The 17,052-nt window shown below is 37.9% G+C and overlaps 1 pseudogene; it reads left to right on the forward strand.

The window, feature by feature from the left end:
- Positions 1–13,314: 13,314 nt before the first annotated feature.
- Positions 13,315–14,804, forward strand: LOC110308999 (annotated as a pseudogene).
- The last annotated feature ends 2,248 nt before the right edge of the window (positions 14,805–17,052 follow it).

The raw sequence follows: 17,052 nt of genomic DNA on the forward strand, positions 1-17,052 counted from the left end.
CCTCCCTCCCTCCCTCCCTCCCTCCCTCCCTTCTTTCGTCCCTCCTTCCTTTCTTATTCTATTCTTTTGAAGCAAATAACAAACATAGTCTAACACAGGAGGGAAGAACTGGACCCTACCTTTTCACAAAGTTGAACTGTTGGAAATAGTTTAAAGTATTTCCATTACTTACCTCTTACTTGGATGATTCTTTCGTGAACCTTAACTTTATGGTGAAAGCAACTGTAACTAATAGTGTGTGTTTTTTTTGTTTGTTTGGTTTGGTTTGGTTTTGGTTTTTGGTTTTCCGAGACAGGGTTTCTCTGTGCAGCCCTGACTGTCCTGGAACTCACTCTGTAGACCAGGCTGGCCTCGAACTCAGAAATCTGCCAAGTGCTGGGATTAAAGGCGTGCACCACCACTGCTCGGCTAGTGTGTGCATCTTATTAGCATGGATTTTATTTGTACCAAATAATGGGTTTCATTATGCTATCATTAGACATGTAAGTGATGCATTTAATCATGTTTACCCTCTCTGAAGCCTTCTCTTGTCACCTTGCCTTTGCTCTGGTTCCTTTGCCATACAAAAAGCCTTCTTTATACTCTATTTTATTATCCCGAGCTTTTGTCCCCACTGGCAAGAACACACTCAGGACAACCGGAATCTTCTGCAGCAAAGCTTTATTGCTTACTTCTCAGGAAGATCCCAACCCCAGAAAATGGAGTCCCTTATATAGCACTCAGCCATGACGTTTCAGCACCTGATGTGGCGTGACAGCTCTTGATTCGTTGCTCGCCCATCACACCACTATTACACCCCGAGAATGGGCAGTGACTAGGAGTGAGCTCACTCTCACACTTGTGCACAAGGCTTGTTTACTAGTTAGTCACAGCGGAGGCCAGCGCCATCTTATAATGGTGATTGCTCGCGGCATGCGCATGGCTCTCCACAGTGATTGCTCGCTGCAGGGCTTTCCACATTTTATTATTTAAAGTTTCATGTGAGGTAAACTTTAATTACGTTTTTAAACAAATGAAAATTTTAAAGCAAATTTCATTGGATTAAATTTATGTTTTAGTATGCAAACATGCAAGATGAGACAGCATGGCACGCATACTCTTCAGTAAGTCTTTTCCTGAAATAATGGCTCACTTGAAGTCCTTTCTAAAATGAAATTGCATAAAAATACTATATTTCAATATAAAAGTTCACTTTTGGAACATTTGCATAGAGTATGAAATATGTAAAATCTCACACTCTCTAATTTTACTTCCTTGAGCAAATTAACAATTATCACTTAAAACTAGAAGGCTATTAGCTACTTACTTATGTTTAGCTGGAAATTTAACCAGGGCAAGTTAGAGGGCTCAGTTGGGTTAAGAGCAATAGGTCAGGCCCTAGTGGAGAACCTTATACTATTATCCTACTGAGCAGACTAGTATTTAAAAGGCCCTTAATGGCTTAGAGTTGCTATACCCACAGAACATTCAATCCTCAGCCTTCATCAGAGAAAATTTGCCTTGCAGTATTTGTCATGAAAATAGAATTTTCAAATATGTCAGTTGGCATGAATTTGGGACTATTTACTGATTCAATCTTTAGATGTAGTTTAAAGATTAATCATAATATTTCAAACAGATTAAGCAACTCAGAATTGCCACATTTCACATCACATAGCAAATTTCACCCAGTCTTTGTTCTATGCTAATTAATTTCCTTTCCTAATACACAAATTAGTTTCTCCTGTGCTATGTGTTCACGTAAAAAGTCACTAGTGATGGAATAAATTGCAACCTATATGGTGATCACGTTTTTATTAGGTCAGTGCTCAAGGGCATAAAGGGAACAATTTGAGGTTTGAGAAAATTAAGCTCTAAATTATACAATTATAAAATTCAACGTGAAGTACCACGTTACTGATGCTAATGTGTACTACGACAAGTCTTTTTTAAAATATAAGATTTTGTTTATTCATATTGATGCATTACACTAAGCTAAACTAGTATATGTATTTGTTTGTGCATGTTTAGTGCTCAATAGATAATTGTCACATGCACAGGACACAGCAGGGAGGTATGCTGCATTGGTATCTATGTTAAGTTGACATTTCAGGGTCAGTGAATAAATTCCATCAAACCCCAAGTGTTTTCTCTCAAATTGCTTCATGTAAATCCACGTAAATTTAACTCATGAACTTAACTTCCATGTACTGTGGCTCAAATACCTTTTCTTCAAAGCTAACAATATTACTGTGCAGTTAATTAAAACCTTTTTGAGAATACATTTCTTCTTCAGTTCCTTTGTTTTTCACAAACTGAAGTGATCCATGCTTTAAACTATCTATATCATAAGTTGGTAAACTTGAACTTAGATAGGATTCTGGTGCATCATTACATATTGTTAGATTTTTGTGTAGTTTAAATATATTAATATTTATTAAACATGAGGTCAAAGTGAAAAATAAAATATACATTTATTATTATTTTAGATAAAAATAAACCTTAACATATAGTCAATTATTCATCAAAAATGTTAATGACAAACTTGGCATTCTTGGCAAATCATTTTAATATCAAGTTAATACCAAACAAGTGTACAACCCAGGTAATTATATGATGTTGGGTCACATTCAACAAGCAGTAGTTTATTAAAAGTTGACTACAATGTGATATATGATAGAAATTTATGGGACTGTTTTGCATTTTTAAATGTATTTTGAGGGAAATACTCTCCCTAAATATGATTTATCAGCATACTTGCTTTGTGTTTCAGAAAATACTGTTTGGAACAGATATGCAAAGTTCCAAAATAAAACAATTTATGACAGAAAATGGAAAATACTACAGACAAAAATAGTAGTTACCTCAATCTTGTTCAGAATCTGTCAAGCCTGAAGTGAGTTGTGGATTGCCCATCCCTCTCATCAGCTGGGGAGCAGGGTCTCTGGCAATACAGAGAATATAAATGACCAGGGCACTTGGCCATCATCACTGTTACCCACCAGATGTCTCAGGGTAGGGAGGAGCTGGGGAGCAGGGTCTCTGGCAGTGGTGAGGACGGAGGATATAAATGACCAGGGGCCTGTGTCAGAGGACAGCTCATTTATTGCAATAGAGAGGCTAGATTAAATAGCTCGAGTCATGGGGAAAGAAGGAGAATGAACAGGGGAGGAGGGGCTGCAGGAGGGCAGAACCCTTCCAAACTAGATTAGTAGACTGCTGGTCACATGATTTCTGAGAAGCCAGATCTCTGGAGAGGAAACAGAAGCCTAGCTGGCTTGATCCTGATGTGGCCTTCATCTCTATGGATTGGTGTTGGCCCAGCCAGATTTGGGTAGGAAGTAGTACAACTCCAGCTGTGCAGTCAGAGAGCTGTCCAGGGTATGGGCAGTGCTCTACCCTTCCTCATCTGTCTTGGGACCCCAGATTTAACAGACAACCATGATTCATTTCAATGCCTCAGTTGTTCCTTCAAATATCCATGATAAAAGTTCAGCTCATAACTTAGTGTCTTTGTTATGTGCTTCTCCTACATACAGACTGCCAGTTTAACCAGAAACATTTACTGAAGATGCTTTCTTTTTTCCACTGTGTGATTTTGGCTTCTTTTTCAAATATCAAATGTCTATAGATGTATGAGTCTGAATCTTCAATGCTATTCCATTGATCTACCTGTCTTTCTTTGTACCATATACTAAAGTTTTTATCACTATTGCTTTGTAGTATAGCTTGATGATCAGGGATGGTGATTCTCCTGGAAGTTCTTTTATTGTTGAGGATAGTTTTGGCTATCCTGGGCTTTTAGTTTTACCATACGAAGTTGAGAATTGCCTTTTCCAAGTCTGTGAAGAATTGTGTTGCAGTTTTGATAGGGATTGCACTGAATCTGTAGATTCCTTTTGGTAACCTGGCCATTTTCAATATGTTAATCCTACCATTTCATGAGAATGGGATATTTTTCCATTTTCTGAGATCTTTGATTTTTTTTTCAGGGATTTAAAGTTCTTGTCATAGAGATCTTTGACTTGCTTGGTAAGAGTTACACCAAAATATTTTATACTGTTGTAAATATTGTGAAGGGTATTTTTCCCTAATTTCATTGTCAGTCTGTTTATCATTTATATAAAGAAAGGCTACTGATTTTTTTTTTTTAGTTAATTTTATATCCTGTCTCTTTGCTGTAGTTGTTTACTAGCTGTAGTAGTTCTGTGGCAGAATTTTGGGCATTGCTTATGAATAGTGTTCTATCTTCTACAAATAGTAAAACTTTGTTTTTTTTTCCTTCCCAATTTTCATCCCCTTGATATCTTTTTGTTGTCTAATTGCTCTAGCATCCATCTATATCTAGATCTAGATCTATATCTAATCTATAGAGAGAGCAACCTAATTTTGTCCCTGGTTTTAGAGGGATTGCTTCTAGTTCCTCTCCATTTAATTTGATCTTTGCTATTCATTTGCTGTATATTGCTCTTAGTATGTTTATGTATGTGTGAGGAATTCCTGATATCTACAGGATTTTAAACATGAAGCAGTGTTGTATTTTCTTGAAGACCTTTCCAGTATCTAATGAGATCATGTGGGTTTTTTTCCTTCAGTTTGTTTATGCAGTGAATTATGTTGATGGATTTGTGTATATTGAACCATCCCTGCATCCCTGGGAGGAAGTCAACTTGATCATGGTGAATGATGATTTTGAGGTGTTCTTGTTTTCAGTTTGAAAGAATTTTATCAAGTATTTTTGCATTGATATTCATGAGCCGGATTGGTCTGAAGTTCTCTTTCTTCATGTGGTTTAGGTAGCACAGTAACTGTGAGTTCATAGAATGAATTAGGTAGCATTCCTTCTGTTCCTATTTTGTGGAATGGTTTGAGAAGTATTGATATTAGTTCTTCTTTGAAGGTCTGGTAGAAGTCTGCACTAAAATCATCTACGGGGCTCTTTTTGGTTGGGAGGTTTTTGGTGACAATTTTTATTTCCTTAGGGGTTACGGGACTGTTTAGATAGTTCAGCAGATCTTGGTTTAACTTTGGTATGTGGTGTCTGTCTAGACTGCCATCCATTTCATCTAGATTTTTGAGTTTTGTAGAGTATATACTTTTCTAGTAGGTTCTGATGATTTTTTTGAATTTCCTCATGTTCTATTGTTGTCTCCCTCTTCATTTCTGAGTTTAGTAATTTGGATACTGGCTTTGGGCTCTTTAGGGAGTTTAACTAAGGGCTTATCTCTATTGTTGATTTTCTCAAAGAAACAACTCTTGGTTTTGCTGATTCTTTGTATAATTCTCTTTGATTCTATTTGGTTGAGTTAAGCCCTGAACTTGACTACCTGGGTCTCTTTGCTTCTACCTGTTCTAGAGCTTCAAGTGTGCTGTTATATTGCTTTTCCTGGATCTCTCCAATTTCTTTATTGAGGCATTTAGTGTTATGAATTTTCCTCTTAACACTGCCTTCATTGTGTTCCATAAATTTGGGTATGATGTGTCTTTATTTTCTTTGAATTTTATATATTTCTTTATTTTTTCCCTGACAAAGTTATCATTGGCAGTTTGTTGTTCAATTTCCATGAGTATGTGGTCTTTCTTTTGATTTTCTTGTTATTGAAGTCTAGCTTTAGTCTGTGATGATCTCATGCATGAGATTATTCCAGTCTTCCGGTATCAATAGGTATTGAGGCTAGCTTTTCGTCTGATTATATGGTCAATTTTGGTGAAGGTTCCATGAGGTGCTGAGAAAAAGGTATATTCCCTTGTTTTGGGGTAAAAAATGTTCTGTAGATATCTGTTAAATCCATTTGTTTCATAACTGCTGTTAGTTTCACTGTGTCTCTGTTTAGATTCAGTCTCAAAGACCTGCTCATTAGTAAGAGTGGGGTGTTCAAGTCTTCCACTATTATTTTGTGTGGTTCAAGATGTGTTTTGAAATTTAATAAAGTTTCTTTTATTAGTGTGGGTACCCTTGCATTTGTGGCATAGATATTCAGAATTGGGACTTTCTCTCCTTGGCTTATGTGTGTATGATTCTCTTCTTTTGTTTTGTTTTGTTTTGTTTTTTTTTGTGAAATGTTTAGTGTCTATGTTTTCTTGAGTGTAGTTACCCTCCTTGTGTTGGAGATTTCATTCCAATATCCTCTGTAGAGCTGGATTAGTAGAAAGATACTGTTTAAATTTGGCCATGGAATATCTTGGTTTCTCTATCAATGGTGATTGAGAGTTTTTCTGGGTACAGTATCCTGGGCTGGCATTTGTGTTCTCTTAGGGTCTAGATCACATCTGTCCTAGATCTGTGACAAGAGAATTTTATTTTCTGTCACAATCTGTTTTGTGTTCTGTAGGCTTCTTGTACATTCATGGTCATCTCTTTCTTTAGGTGATGCCAAATTGCTTTGGGGTCTTTTGCTTATGATCTTGTACTTGTCTCTGGCCATCTGTTTCTCTCTGGTGTTAACTGGCCTACATGTCTCTGACTAGAACCAGCTTCCTTGGAGGCACATAAAGCTCTATGACCAGAGTTAGAGCTGTTCTCCTTGGAAGCAGGCAGTGTTGTTTCTTGTTATGATGGGCCTCTTGTATCTCTCCTTAGAGATTCAAAAACAAATAGAAAATTTTTATAAGCAGTTGTTATGTATGTATTTCAAATTACTATCCATATTATATCTAGAAACATGATTCATTAGAACAGAAATAAAATGTAAGGTGTTAACATTTGGAATAAAATTATATATATATATAGTCAAGATATGAATACAGGAACAAATATCAAGTAATTCTGTTATTCAGAATTTTTAATATGGTTACAAAGACCTGAAGAGAAAGTTGAAAAGAAGAAAGGTAGACTCTGTCTCCTGGTTCCAGCTTTGTCACATGGTTCCAAGGTCACAGTCTTTGGTTGGTAGCTTCAGTTCATCCCTAGATGTGCTGGTACAGCACTCCACAGCAGGAAGGGTAAGTTAGAACAAAGTTTTTCATATTGTGGTAACAGAAATTACTAAGACAGACTGAAAGATATCACCCGGAGCTCACCTTCAGTTACTCACACTGGCAGGTATACCATACCTCTCAATGCATTCAGCACCTACCAAAACTAAATTATCATTTGGGGACCAAGATTTCAGCAACTAAACGTACTAGAGATATTTCATATTCAAAACATGACAGTTATTATATTTTTCTTTCTAGAAAATGCAAACTATATACCAGGCAGACTTCTTTCAAAGAATCACTTTCTTCAAACGTTTTCATAGAAAGAAAAATAAAATTGTGAAGATGCCAGGCATGGCATGGCCAGGCTCAATCAACATGGCTCTCTATAATACAGTCACTCATAAGGCTAAGCCAGCAAGGCTACATCTTCTCAGTAAGCCAAGATGAATAAACAGAAATGTGAATATAGATAACTGGGCATAGCAGCTTGCCCCACATAGAATTCTCTGAGAGTCAGCACTACATGTTGAGACTTTATGAAAAAAAAAATTAGGCAGGGCAGTGGTGGCACAAGCCTTTAATCCCAGCACTTGGGAGGCAGAGGCAGGCAGATTTCTGAGTTTGAAGTCAGACTGTTCTACAGAGTGAGGTCCAGGACAGCCAGGGCTATACAGAAAAACCCTGTCTCAGAAAACCAAATCAGTCAATCAATCAATCAATCAATAAATAAAATAAAGTGTTGTGGCAAAAAAAAATTCTCATATATACATCAGATTTGGTACAAAGAAGACAGAAAGAACAATAGTAGGAATGCCTAGCAAAGTTAAGAAATCGTATTTTCTGAAAGTATTCAACATCCTTTTCCTTACAATATCCAAGAAACTTTTGATGAAAGAAAATGACCCTTTTCACTCTATTGGCCTTGTCCAGCCCTGACATAAGAATATGTGCCCGGTGTTGTTACTTGTTATGCCAAGTTTGATTGATATCACTAGAAGGCCTGATCTTTTTAAGGGGGAGGTGGAGGGGAATGGATCTATGAGAATAGAGAGTCAAGGGTAGAGATTGGGAAGAGCACAAATGCAGTAAGAATGTAAACTATGAGAGAAGAATAAATAAAAAGGAAAATAATCTTTTAAAAAATGAAAGGCAAAAAGTTGCTTGAGTATACTCTAGGTGAATTCATAGAGCGATGCTCCCTCTGAGCCTTCCACCACCTTCTCATTGGCTAGAATCTAAACTAGAAACCTTGGCATAAAACACACCAGAGCAATTAGTAGAAAAATGCTCCACGGCAGCAAGGATGAAATACTGACCTCAAAAGTAATCTGTTTCCCAAAGAATTTTATGACACAGTGAACTGAGCTACTTCAGCCATGGGCATGTTGAGTTCTCCTCCACTATAGTTAGCACAGAGACTGACTGAGGTTTATGTCTTATCTGTTGTAAATTAAGTGCACATAGAGTCAGTGTTCATGTGTATGCGGGGTGAGGTGGGCATGTGGAAATGGCTATACAGTTGAAACAACTACATTAACCCTCCTGTTTTGGTTTTGAGGAATCATTAAGCTTATAAAATGTTTACTAAAGTGAATAAAGCCAGCACTGTAATTTTTGAGGTTTCTCAAACACACTAGTGAGCAGAGGAATTTCAATTCCTGGATCTGTTCTCCCTTGCCAAAATGGCTGTAACATTAGACAGAATTTTCCTTTTCTAAGACTATTCCCGAGGCAGAAGCCTTTCTCTAAACTAGAGTTGTTTCACTTTCACATATGAAAGTTTCTTTTGTAGTGGGTGTTTTGTCCATTCTCGGGCACTTCTGTCCCTGGGTTTTAGATGCCATACAGCATACTTTCCCTGTGCTCCATAGCCTGGAAACCAAGAATATCTCTTGATATATTTAGAAATACAGTCTGCCCTATAAACAATCATTTGTTATTGTATATAATTTAAAAATTATATATTTGTTTCATTACAATAAACGTAATTGTATATAATTATGAAATATAATGTGATGTTATAATACATATATAAACAGAATGATTAAATCAAGTTAATTAACATATTCAAGGACTCCAATATTTATCTTTAGTAATAAATATCTTTGAAAAATTCAAGCTTATTGGTTTGTATGTTTAATATTATTATTGTTGCAAAATTTTTGTCCTTTATAGATATACATACATACATACATACATATAGATACATACATACGTAGAATTTTTGTACAACTATACTGTCTACATTTCCATAGATAATTCTGATAATTCCTTCTAGCTATGGTTGTAACAGCAGGCCATCTGATATGTCTCTACCTGAGCAGGTGTTCTTTTGACCTTAAGGTTTCTGTTCAGATCTCCTTGTAGTGACAATTGCATTCTGCAAGCAGTTAAATCTAGATTCAGTGATGCAGTAAGGCACAGTTCAGCAATCCATGCATGAGAAGAGTTCTAAGTGTAGGGAAAAAGAAAGGCCATGTTTTGATCCAGCAGTTGTGTTTCAGGGTGTCTAAAGAAATGTGCTGAATGAAAAATAACGGTCTATCTGCCAGTGTTGTCTTTCAGATATATCTTTTATCAGCAAATAGTTTGTGTTTGAACTTCATAAATTTCTAGCACAGAGTTTATAAACATTCTAGGAAATCTGTGAATAAAATCTGTGAATAAAAATGCAATTCAGGCAATACTAGTTGAATCTCAATTGTAGGAATTGATTATGATAAAGACAAAATTAGTAGCACTTTTTTTTTTAAGAAGGCAGGTAATGCAATCCCTTAACAACATTCTGACAAGTATCCTAGAATGACTAAATTGAAATTTAGATAATAAACAGCACATTAAAAATCATAATATGAAGATCTCCCAAATACTGCATAAAGAATGTTTATACAATTATTTTTAATCTAAAATTTAATTTTAATTATTTTTCCTGTGTTCTTTGTTTGTAAGCTTTGGTACCCTTTTCAGTGAAAGGCAAGGAAAAATAGACCTCAAACCCTTGCTGACGTATGCAATGTCACTGTATTTAAACAACTGAAGTTACTTCCCTATTCCTGCCCAGCTCCATTATATAAAATATTTAGAACAAATAAAAGAAGATGCTTCACTCAGCAGGCAGTCACCTTGTGAAATTTGCTGTCACCATAGGTCACTGGGCTGGATAATTTTATGACCAATAATAACATTTGTCTGAATGCCTGCTGAGAAAAGGTAATCAAATCTCACACTTTAGGGAATAAGATACTCAATGAAGAAATTGGGAGGGGATGGCTTCCTGCACAATTGGCTGGCAGTATCATAAGGATTATGGTCATTGTTAGAGAAGCTGCCTGCATCTGTGGAGCAAAACAGTGGCTGATAAATCAGCAGATGTATTCCTAAAACTGTATGCAAAAAGCAAAGAGCAAAATTGTAGGAATAGATTAAAATGGCCATGCAGGTTCACTGTGAAAACTTAATTCGTGTGGAAGAAATGTTTCTCTCTCTCTCTCTCTCTCTCTCTCTCTCTCTCTCTCTCTCTCTCTCTCTCTCTGTCTCTCTCTCTCTCTCTCTCTCTCTCTGTGTGTGTGTGTGTGTGTGTGTGTGTGTGTGTGTGAACTTACTCTGCATGGTATAACCACCAAATGTGTTGGATACATCTTTATTTTCCATGAGTCCCAGGTTATAAAGAATGATGTTTCAAAAATGCTATTACTTAGCTCTAATTTGCTTGGAGTGGCTGCCTGTCCTCCAGTCTTCTTGCTCATCAATTTACCTTGGTTTTGCAACTTCAAGGTAGAAAAGGATTATAATCTAGTCACAAACTATGTTATAAAATGTAAGATCACTTACTCTTCCCAAATTTTAGTGCCTCTGTTCTCTATTTATTAATCAATATTTACAATTCTGTGACAAATGAATTAATTCCACTTGAAATCGTCTCTAATGGATGATTCCTGGAGAGATGTCCTGATTTCAAGAAGAACATGAAAGAGGAAACAGCTTACCTAAATCACTGAATGGCTAAGAGCTGCTGAGGAAATTCTTTAGTTATTCAAATTATACTATATCTAAAACTATTTTTGCAAGATTATGTGACACACTTCACTATGTGTTAAGGGATGCATTTCTAGTGAAATTTGAATATGTTACTTAAGCCTCAAAAATGACAATGGTCATGAGAAAAAATGCAATAAAAGGTTTCCTATCTACTTCCTCTAATTTTCAGAAGCTGATGTTAGCTGAACAAAGCAAAATCAAAGTTAGCTGTGAGCTTTCTTTTCAATTATCATTTGTCATCGAAGAACAACTCCTTATCAATATACCATTCAAATTACATTATTACTAAAACAATGACTGAGTTTAAGAGAAAATAATCTTCAAGGAAAATAGTGATTAGCAAGTTTAATAGCACTTTTTATAAATTCCCAGAGATAACTTTAATATATAAAATATAAATTGAAGAAATACAGGAAAATCACTTATTGAATGAGTAGACTGATCATCCTCAGATATAAATAAGTGACTATTAATTCCATTAGAGAATTCAGTTAATACATATTGAGTTCTAAGTTTTATCTTGTTATATGCATATTAAATTAGTCACTATAAGCAGGCTTAAAAGAAAATATATTTCACTTCACTAATGTCTGACACAAAGTAAAAATTTAGGAAGGGCACACTTAAAAAGCAGTAATTAATTTCTTATAAAGACAAAGATGAACTGGAAATATAGAGGGGAGTATGAATGGAAGGGGAGAAGGGGGAGAATTGGGAAGAGTAGAGGGGGCCAAAATGTAATCAGTATACATAAATCCATATCTAGTACGAGAAAAAGAAAACCTAGTTAGCATTACCTGTTGTAGAGTCCATGAATCCAAGAATTTATCCCAGGCTCAAATAGTATACAAATGTTTATTCTGCAGAAAATACCAGCATGCAGGTGTCAACTATTCATCCAGATGGTGATCACTCGAGGGGCTTGCAGGTCCCTTTTAAGCAGGTCTAGGGGAATTTTCCAGAAGGATTCGGAAACCTCTAATATGATTGGTAGGGGCAAAGTACTGACATTAATACGTTTTTGATTGGCTAGAACGTTAGTTCTATTATAATTGTTGAAAACGGAGTCTGGTATGGCTGTCCACTGACAAGCTCTGCCAGCGCCTGACCGATACATATGCAGATGTAAGCAGCCAACCATCTGACTGAGCAAGGGGATCCCAATGGAAGAGTTAGAGGAAGGACTGAAGGAGAGGAAGGGGATTGTAACCCCATGAGAAGAAGAATGATTCAACTAACTGGACCAATCAGAGCTCCCAGAGACTAAGCCACCAACCAAAGGGTACACATGAAGGGATCCATGTGTGATGGTTTGTATATCCTTGGATCAGGGAGTGGCACCATCTAAAGGTGTAGCCTTGTTAGAATAGGTGTGACATGGTTGGAATGGGTGTGTCACTGTGGGTGTGGGTATAAGATCCTCACCCTAGTTGCCTGAAAGTCAGTCTTCCACTAGCCTTTGGATGAAGACATAGAACTCTCAGCTCTTCCTGCGCCATGCCTGCCTGGATACTGCCATGCTCCCACCTTGATGATAATGGACTGAACCTCTGAACTTATAAGCCAGTCCCAATTAAATGTTGTTTTTTTATAAGACTTGCCTTGGTCATGGTGTCTGTTCACAGCAGTAAAACCCTAACTAAGACACCATGGTTCTAGCCACATATGTAGCAGAGCAGGGCCTTGAATGGGAGGAGGCCTTTGGTCCCGTGGAGGCTCAGTGCCCCAGTGTAAGGGGATGCTAGGTTGGTGAGGTGGGAGTGGGTGGGTAGGTGGGAAGCACTGTCATGGAGGCAAGGGTGGGGAGATGGGATAGGGGTTTGCAGAGAGGAAACCAGGAAGAGGACAACATTTGAAATGTAAAGAGATAAAAAGATAAATCTGGATATCAGCAAAAAGTAACAACAAAAATCTTAACAAACTGACAGGAACTAAACAACTCAGTACTGAATGAAAAATCAGTCAAGAAAAATTAGAAAATAAATTAAAAACTTTCTATAGTTGAGTGAAAATGAAATTGCAGAGTACTCAACTTTATGGACTATAGTGAAGTGGTTGTAAGAGACAAATTCCTTGAACTAAGTGCCTAACCAAAAAGTTAAGTGAGATTTCATATTGTCACTTAATAGCACTATATGAAAAGCTCTAGAACAGAAAGAACTAACACCTCCCCCCTCAAAAAAAAAAATTTGACTTCAAGAAATAATCTAACTCAGGACTGAAATCAATAAAGCAGAAACAAATAAAATTTTTTTTAAAAAAATCAATACAAATAATCAATGAAACAAGGAGTTGGTTCCTTGAAAAAAAAAATAAACAATATTGACTAACTCTTATCCAAATTAGCTAAAAGGTGGTGAGAGAAGATCCAAACGAATGAAACTGAAGATGGAAGGGGTGCATGACAGCAGATGCTGTGGAAATCCAGAGAACCATAAAGGTATTCACTAAAATCCTATACTCCGCAAAACTGAAAAATCTCAAAAGTGCACCACTTTCTCGACATTTACTGTCTACCAAATTTAAATCAAGATCAAATGAACAATTTAACATACATATAAACATAGAGAAATATAAGCAGCAATTTCACATCTTTCAACAAAATAGTCCATCACCAGATAGATTTTGTGCAGAATTCTGCCAGACGTTCAAAGGAAATTTAACTGCAATACTCCTTAAAATATTCCCCACAGTAGAATGACAGGGAACATTATTTACAATTTTGTGTGTTTGTGAGACCCCAGTTACTTGGATAGCTAAACCACATAAGGACTGAACAAAGAAATATAATTACAAAACAGTTTCTTTATGGACATAGCTGCAAAAATTCACAATAAAATACTTGCAATCAAACCCCAAGAACACATCAAAAACTCATCCACCATGACCAAGATGATCAGAGATTTCAGTTCTGCTTCCCCGGGGCCTATTACGCCTCCTGCCGCCTGGGCATCTCCGTGCTCTGGATTACCTTCATTGCTGAGTGGCTCACCCTTGTCTTCAAGTGGTTTCTGTTTGGAGACAGGCCCTTTTGGTGGGTGCATGAATCCGGGTATTCCACCCAGACTCCAATCCAGATTCACCAGTTTCCTTCTTCTTGTGAGACTGGTCCAGGCAGCCCCTCTGGCCACTGCATGATCACAGGCACGGCTCTTTGGCCTGTAATGAAGGCCATTTCTTCTCAGGTGGCTTCTTGGTCCCGCAGCCCCTGGGTTAGGGTGATTCCTGGCCTGGCTTATTGTACCTTCCTATTGGCAGTCGGCCTATCTCGGGTCTTCATCTTAGCATATTTCCCTCACCAAGTGTTGGGCAGCCTTATTGTTGGTGCTGCCCTTGGCTGGCTAATGAACCCCCGGGTACCCATGGAGCGGGAACTTAGCTTTTATGGATTGACTGCTCTGGCCCTCATGCTGGGTGCCAGCCATGTATTGGACTCTTTACACTGGGCCTAGATCTTCCCTGGTCCATCAACCTGGCTTCCAAGTGGTGTGAACGGCCCGAGTGGGTGCACATGGACAGTCGGTCTTTAGCCTCACTGAGCCGTGACTCAGGATCTGCCCTGGATCTGGGCATTGCCCTCCACACTCCCTGCTATGCCCAGATACGGCAGGCACACCTAGGGAATGGCCAGAAAATAGCTTGCTTTGTGCTGGCCATGGGGCTGCTGGTCTTTCTGGAATGGCTGGGCTACCCACCTCAGATCAGCCTCTTCTACATCTTCAACTTCCCCAAGAATACCCTCTGGCTGTGCCTGGTCTTGGCCCTTGTGCCCTGGGTGGTGCACACATTGAGTGACCAGGAAGCACCGCCCATTCGCTCCTCTTGATGTGTTTTGCCTCCCTTGCCCCAAAGACAACACTCCTCGACCGACCACCACACTCTAAGAGACAGCCCTTTTCCTGGGCTCTGGAGCAGGCCGGCTCACCTTGAACTTCATTTCTGTCTCATGCTTTGCAGTCTTAGCTCCCTTTTAAAGAAGGACCCGTTTCCAGGAGGCTAAGCAGTCCCCCAGGTCCCCACAAAGCAAAAGCAACAGGAGGCGTGGTGCGGAGGGGGAGCTGGGCTCCTGACACTGATAAGCTGCTCAGGAAGACCCCAATAAAGCCCTTGGAACTTGTGGGGAAAAAAAAAAAAAAGAGTTCCAGTTTGGGGTTCTTATGGCATTCCTGTGTGTACAAACGTGTAAATGATGTCTGAGTCTGTATGTGGTTGTTTGTTTGTTTGTTTGTTTGTTTTGTTGCTTTTAAATTGGCTCTTAATTATTTGAACACATTCTTATATGTTTTGTATTTTAATTTAATTTATTTTAATTATTCCTCAGATGTCTTTTTGATTTCTGCAAGAAAGAGAAGGGTGTGGATCTGGATGGAAACAGAGGTGAAGAAAAACTGTGAGAAGTAGGGGAAGGGGAATTCTTAAAGGGATTATATTATATGAAACATTATTTTCAGTAAAAGAAAAGACAAAAATGAGAAATCTTTTTTTACATTCATTTGGCTTTTTTTCCACTCTTAGGTTAAAATTAGAAATATCTTTTCTTGCATCTTGTTGAAAAAATGGGAGGCAACTTGAGCTTGGCCTTCAAAGACTGTGTAATTTTTCACTGAAGTAAACAAGCCTTATTTTAGAACTATATATTGTGGTAATTATATTGCTCCATATGTAGCTATATTGTAAAGTATCTAGAGAGAGGAGATTTTGTTTAGTGTGTATGAGTGCTTCATTTTATAGTTATTTTCCAAGCAACACACAAACATACTTCAACCTTATGGCTGGTAACAGTATATTACCATCTGTGTGTTTGTATTTTAGGCTGAGCATACTATGAAAATGTAGTAAAAATAAACAACAGAAAAGAAAATTGAAGCCAGTTTTAAGTAGTTTCTTCTTGGCTTGAAATGCATAGTGTGCCAAACAGTATAATCTGTTCTGTTCCAAATATTGCTGTTAAATAAATACAATCAATATTACCTTTCTCAGAAAAACAAATAGGGCAAAATAGGGCAAATATTTAAAAATTATTTATTTTGTAAATGACTTTTTAATCCATATTCTCATTTTTTTGCTACATTATTTTAACAACAGCACTCATCTGTTTTTAGTAATTCATAGGATGTGTAAAAGTGAGAGTCCACATTGCATGGTTATATTTGTTACTCACAGATATCCTCAATGTTGACACTTTTTGTCAAGAAATGGTGTAGTTCTTTTATACATCTTTTATATATTGTCACAGAGTATATCCATATAACATGAACGATCATAAAATTCAACTGCAATTACAACTTTTTGTTTCTTGAGATAAGTTGTGTGTGTGTGTGTGTGTGTGTGTGTGTGTGTGTGTAGACATTGCTATTCTGTTACTATTCTTTAGACCGTCTGTTACTATTCAAGCTGACCTTGAACTTTCAGAGATCCACCCACCTCTGCCCGTCTCTGCCTCCCAAGTGATGTGTGCTGAGATTGAAGGCATGCTCCACCATGCCTGGCTGCACCACAACCGCATGATCCCTACAACAGGTTTTTAACTTTTTTTTTAAAATTCGATATCTTCTTTATTTACATTTCAAATGTTATCCCCTTTCCTCCTTTCCCCTGAAAAAAACTCCCTATCCCATCCTCCTTCCTCCTGCTCACCAATCCACTACTCCTTCTTCCCTGTCCTGGCATTTGCCTACCCTGGGGTATTTAGCCTTCACAGGACCAAGGACCTCTCCTCTCACTGATGTCCCACAAGGCCATCCTCTGCAACATATGTGGCTGGAGCCATGAGTTCCTCCATGTGTACTCATTGGTTTAGTCTCAGGGAGCTATGGGGATACTGGTTGGTTCATATTGTTGTTCCTCCTATGGGACTGCAAACCCCTTCAGCTCCTTGGGTGCCTTCCCTAGTTCCTCCATTAGGGACCATGTGCTCTGTCCAATGGATGGCTGTGAGCATCCACCTCTGCACTGGAAGAGTCTCTCAGGAGACAGCTATATCAGGCTCATCTCAGCAAGCACTTGTTGGCATCCACAAAAGTATCTGGGTTTGGTGGTTGTTTGTGGGATGGATCCCCAGGAGAGGCAATCTCTGGATGGCCTTTCCTTCAGTGTCTGCTCCATACTTTGTCT

This window comes from Mus caroli, chromosome 14 (assembly GCF_900094665.2).
Source record: "Mus caroli chromosome 14, CAROLI_EIJ_v1.1, whole genome shotgun sequence".
Lineage (NCBI taxonomy): Eukaryota > Metazoa > Chordata > Mammalia > Rodentia > Muridae > Mus > Mus caroli.